Here is a 6,000-nt window from a genome sequence, read left to right on the forward strand (position 1 = left end):
TTTAGCAAGTTTTTGGTGTTATTTTAGCATGCCTCAACTCTTTTTTAGGTTGGTTTGATAGCATCTTGCATGCTTTACATACTTGTAGTGCAACCTTGCATAATAGCCCAACATGCATTATGTGTTTGGACCATTATTCTAGCATGCTTTGGCTTAACTCCAAGAAGCTTTTGGCCATGTTTTACCATGCTTAAGGTCTAATTTGTGTTTTTTTGGTCATGCATGGATTACTTTGTATAGCCATGGTTCATTCTAGCTCATTAGCCTTGAGTTTCCAAGCCACTAGCATGCATTGCTTGGGCTATTAACATGATTTGGCATCATTTCACACGTGATTTCAGTGCATGTAGTGTGGTCATACACTTGCATTTGTCACTCTTTCCATGCTTTGGAAGGTTCATGCTTTATGCCTTAAACATGAGTCATTGTGTATGCCTTCATGCCTAAGCTTGTCAGCAATCATTTCAGTGTGTTTTTGGGGTTATTTTGCCATGATATAACTCTAATTTTTGTTGGCAAAGCCATCCCATGCTTAGTCTTAGTAGGTGTAGTGTAATCCTCCCTTTTGGCCTTGCATATTTCATGCTTCATGCTCACCATGCTAGCTTATTTTGGCTTCCTTCCATGCATGTTTTAGTCTCATTTTGACATGTTCTAGGATTGTTTTGGGTTGTCTTGGCCATATGCTTCATGTTTTGTCTAGCTATAGTGCAAGTACCTATGCTAGTTTCAAGCTTTGAGCCCTCTTGCATGCCATACTTGTGTTGTTTGAGTGGTTTGACACCATTCCATACATGATTTCAGAGCTTATAGTGTTGTCATACGTTCATGCTTTTCACTCTTTAAGTGCTCTTAAGAGTTGCATCTTTATGCCTTAATTCTTGAGCCAATTGGCATGCATGCTTGTCTTGCCTTTTCATGCTCTTCATGCCATCGTTTCAACACTATTGGCCACTATTTTGGGCATGATTGAGGTTTGTCCATATTCGGTCTAAGTCCATTGAGCATGTGGTTTGAATATTGTTACATGCTTGTTGCATTACATTGAGTTTACATGCTTGTTGCATTGCCTCATGTTTGCATGCCATTAGCATTGATAGGTTGTTCATGTTACATTGCATTATGTGTGCATATGTTGCATTGCGTTTAGAATCTTGTGCATGCATTGCATTATGTTTGGATAGGGTGTTAGTCCAAACACGAGAAACGAGGAATATTTCATACTTGAAGTGATGAAACGTGCCTCAATTCTCGGTCGCTGACCCTCTTGATCATGCATGATAGAGGTTAAGGCATTTATGTGTTTTTGTGCATTCATTTGCCATTGACTTGTGCAACTCGGCCTCTTTGGCCATCATGTATCGAGATGCGTGATTGATGGCTCGAGAGCCGAGCACTACACTCCTTTGAGCTTGAGACATGATAAGGAGTGTGGTTACGCACACATTTTCTTGAAAATACACTGTCATGCCTCTGTTTGTGCTCTGTTGCAGCAAAAGGAGAAGTTTGCAGGAAGAAGTGGCCGATCGGCTATCAAGTGTGCCGATCAGCTATCAAAATTGGCCGATAGCCTTGAAATTTGGCCGATGACTATGACACATGGCCGATGGCCATTCCTCTTGGCCGACCACCTCTCAGTTTGTCCATGAGGTGGATCAGAAGTATTTTGGAGGTTGGCATGATTTTCAGAAGTCTAAAACAGTGCAAACAGAGGCATCACAAGACATGGTGGTGGATTTTCGGGAGGACACGACCGAGCATGCACCATTCATCATTCCGAGGCAGAGCTGTGGCTGCCTATTTAGTTTCTTACTTATTTGGTTTTGTAATTTAATTAATTTGATTAATTAGTTAATGTTTTGTAATAATTAATTAGCTAAGTTAGTTAATTGGTTGTTTTGTAATAATTAGTTTAATTAGCATAGCTAGTTAGCTAAAATTCATTCGGACCCTCCGTCGAGAGGGAAAACTGTTGTAATAAGCGTGCATGTGTGTGATGCATGTCTTCCAACCCCACGCCTTCCTCCCTTTTATTTACCAACTTTTGATGGTTAGTTTTAGGGCATATTTCAATTAGCATACTTATGTTTGCATGCGTGCATCATTCATCTGTCTTGCATGCACCAGGCTCGGCGCACCATACAAACTGCATTGTGTTTCAATTCCTATTTGAATACATGTATGAAGTGTTGCATTCACATGACATCTTAGAATAGCCGAGCCTATCTTAGTTGCATTTTTGCATGTGTTGCATTAGCCATCTCAACATGAACTAGGATCATGCATGATTTCTAACTAGTTCTCTGTTTTGGCTCGGAGTACACTGTGAGTGTTTATGTTTTAGCATACTGCATGAGATGTGTATGTTGCCATGCTAGCATGCTTACCATGAGGCTATTTGCTTAACTGATATAACTGCATGAATGCCTGTGGATATAGGCTTCATTGCTTGAGTTGGAACAATTCATTGAAATGCGAGTTTTAAGCCCACTTGAAGTGGAAAATCACCATGTTTTCTAAGCCCACTTGAGGGTGGCAAAATCCGCGTCTTCGCCTACTTGCGAGTAGCAATCTTCAAATCATTTTCAAACAAACGAACATGAAATGTTTTGTTCCAACTTAGGCGATCTAGTCTATACTTGTATGCTGTGCGTGTCACATAGTAATTCTAGATTAATAACCGGAATAAGAACACATGTGTTTTCAAAAACAAAATATCATGTTAGTAAAGGCCGATCTTTGATCGGGTGAGCGGGGGTGCTCATTACATGACCTTCCCCTCTCGTACCCAAGTTCCCGAGTTGAGGCAACTTTGGTGATGACGGACATGTGGCCTTAGGCATGAGTTAGGGTTTCCTAAATTTCCCAAAATAAAACATTTAGGTGGCAACTCTGTATCTGGCAAAGCAGTCTATGTTTGGCACTTCTTTATTAAAATCAATTTTCCAAAATGATTTGTCGGATATGGACTCTTTGGTAATTTATCAGTCTTGCATTACACTTTGTGAGATTAGATTCAAAATCGTGACATGAGTCCGAACTGTAGTAGTTAAGAACAAAATGATTCACGCCCCCACGCGCGGAGAGCAGAGTTCTGGGCAGTCTACAGTTTCTGGCGACTCCGCTGGGGAATTAGAGAACTTGACTCGAACTTATGATATTTTGTTTTGACTACACTTATGTGTTTCTTTGCATTGCATTTGCATTGGTGTGCCTAAGACACCGTGTTCGCCGTCTGCTATTCCTGAACGGTTTGCCGGAGGCTGCATGCCATAAGGCAGATCGGTTACAGGCTCTGCCACGATGGGAACACATACCTCGGTTTTTCCGAGGCACCCTTTTTGACCATTCGACCTAGTTGCATATCGGAATCCATAGTGACTATTCCAAACTAGGACAGGTTGTTTACCCGATTGTAGGTTGTTCGAAACCGTTGTGTGCATAGTGAAACCTTAGCTCCTGACAAAATAGGATAGCGAAACCCTACCCGTCCATAGGAGTGTTTTGGCTCTCATTTGCTTGCTATGTGCTTTTAGAGTGTGCCTCTACAGGAATGCATGTATCTGTTTGCAAGTCTGGGTATCAGGCCTGCGGGCATCAGTATTTGGGGAATCAGATTTACCTGAGGGTATCAAATCTGGGGCAGTGATTTGGGAACAGTGATTAGTGTTTGAGAACAATGTATTCAGCTTACAAATGCCAACTGTGTGTTGTCTTAATTTAAGTCGTTATGTTGTCCGTTTTTCTGCTTATTGTTTCCTTATTATGCTTTATTTATCTTTTTGCAAGGTAGTTTAGCACAATTGCATCTGACCAGGCTGATATTCCTCAAGCACTCTGGGTTAGAGGTCGCAAACTTCATCGATTCGCGGATCTAATAGACGGACAAGCAGTGTTCCTTTCTTTACCCCCGGTTGCTAGGCGGAGGTCGGTTAGGCACAGTGCATCAGTACAACGGTTGCTAGATCAGTGGTCCTTGAGTAGTTGGGCTGAGATTTCAGTTTCTACTGCAGAGACAGATATACCAGTTGTTCAGTTGGATCAGCACATTATGGCAGGCATGGAAGAGATGCTTCGTCAGCTCCAAGAAACTATGCAAGCCATGCAGCGGGATGCTGCCTGCCAAGCAGAGTTCGCCACACGTCAGGCCGAGGTTGTGGCCCAACAGACAGAGCTGATTGTCAGACTTCAGCAGCAGCAACAACCATAGCAAGCCGGAGCATCTGCTTCGCACCCACCTCCTCTCCCAACACTCGGGGAGACTGCAAACGTTCAGGAAAATACGAACGTTCCAACAGGGCCAGCTCTGCCCCCGATCCTACCTCAGTTATCCAAAGCGCCCACCAACCTAGTGGATACACCATTTGAGTTCGAGGTGGATCCAACAGCACTAAAAGTGAGCAAGCTAGAAAAGCTTTTCAAGAAGGCTCAAGGCATGAAATCCATTCCGGATATAAAGGATGGATATACCGACTCAGCTGTGACATTACCGGACCGGTTTAAGATGCCGCACATAGATCATTTTGACGGTTCTGGAGATCCTATGGTGCACCTGCGACTATTTTCGGATATCCTAAGGCCGATGGGCCTCTCCAGATTGCAGAAGCTTGTCCTTTTCGGCCGAACCCTGTCGGGTGTTGCGGCTATTTGGTATGCAAAACTGGAGGACTCTGTCAAGAGAAGCTGGGAGGAGATGGCTGAGGCCTTTATAGCTCAATACTCCTACAATACATAAATCGAGGTCACAACTCGTGATCTCGAGACAACTAGGCAGGAGCCAAAAGAGAGCTTTTCCGACTTCGTAACCTGTTAGAGGGCCAAGGCCTCGATGATGACCATTAGGCCGGTTGACAAAGATTAGATACGGATGGTTGTGCGCAACCTCCAACCCAAGCTCATGCAAAAGATGATCGTCCTACCCTTTCCCACCTTTGCGGACTTGCACGAAATTGGGGTACAGATCGAGGACGCCATGAAACAGGGTCTAATCGACCATGAGAGAGAGTAGCCCAAGAGGGCATTCAACCTCAGTACGAATGTAGGCACAAACAGTGCTGTAGCTGCCAGAACTTCAGATGTGGGTATGGTCACCACCCCCCCCCCTCAAAAACCCTTACAGCTACACCATTCACCGGTGCGTCCGGAAGTAGCTCACAAACCGCCAGGTATCCACCCCGAGGCCAAAGAACCTTTACCCTACTGTACATGTCTCTGTCCAAATCTTTGGGGGTCTTGATCAGGAAAGGGCACTTGAAGCCCCTGGAGCCATAGCCATTACTGGACAAGCTTCCTTCCTCCTATAACTCGGCCAAGTACTGTGCCTTTCACCAACAGCATGGTCATGACACCGACCAGTGCTATAGATTGCGTCATGAGATTCAAGATCTCATTGACAACAGGGTGATCGTGCCTCCAGAGAAGTCGAATGTCACCACCAACCCACTCCCACCACATAACCAAGCTCCACTTCCCAAACGCATTAACCTGATCCAAACCTCGATCATTCCATATGACCCGAGCATATATATCACCCTTTCCCACCTATCCAAGCTGGAGGTGTTCATTTCAAACATCACAAACTTGTGCATGTTGGAGATCTCCCAAAACCAACCGGAACCTGTGGTGATGACTATCGAAGATAGAATTGGGTCGACTGTGGAGGCTGATAGGAATGATGATACAGAGCCTGAGGGGTCTACGAGCTTCATGTACAACCCGAGCGGTTACATCACATCGGCAGGCCAGGCTAGGCCGAGGGTAGAGCTACCGGTTGGGGCAAAGATCTGTGTAGTTCAAGAGGATGGACCTAATCAGGGGCTAGATGATCTAGCAGGGTTGGAGGAGGACATTGCCAACCTTTAGTTCTTCAATGAACAGGATCCGGGGGACGTGATTGTCAACTGGTTTGATCTGGAAGGGTCAGCAGAAGCTACTGGGTGGCTCAGCGACGAGCTGGATGTTGTTGAGGTACCTCAGCCAAAGTAGGGGCAATCAGGAGCT

This window comes from Camellia sinensis, chromosome 1, assembly GCF_055761805.1.
Source record: "Camellia sinensis isolate YWXY chromosome 1, ASM5576180v1, whole genome shotgun sequence".
In the NCBI taxonomy this organism is placed as follows: Eukaryota; Viridiplantae; Streptophyta; class Magnoliopsida; order Ericales; family Theaceae; genus Camellia; species Camellia sinensis.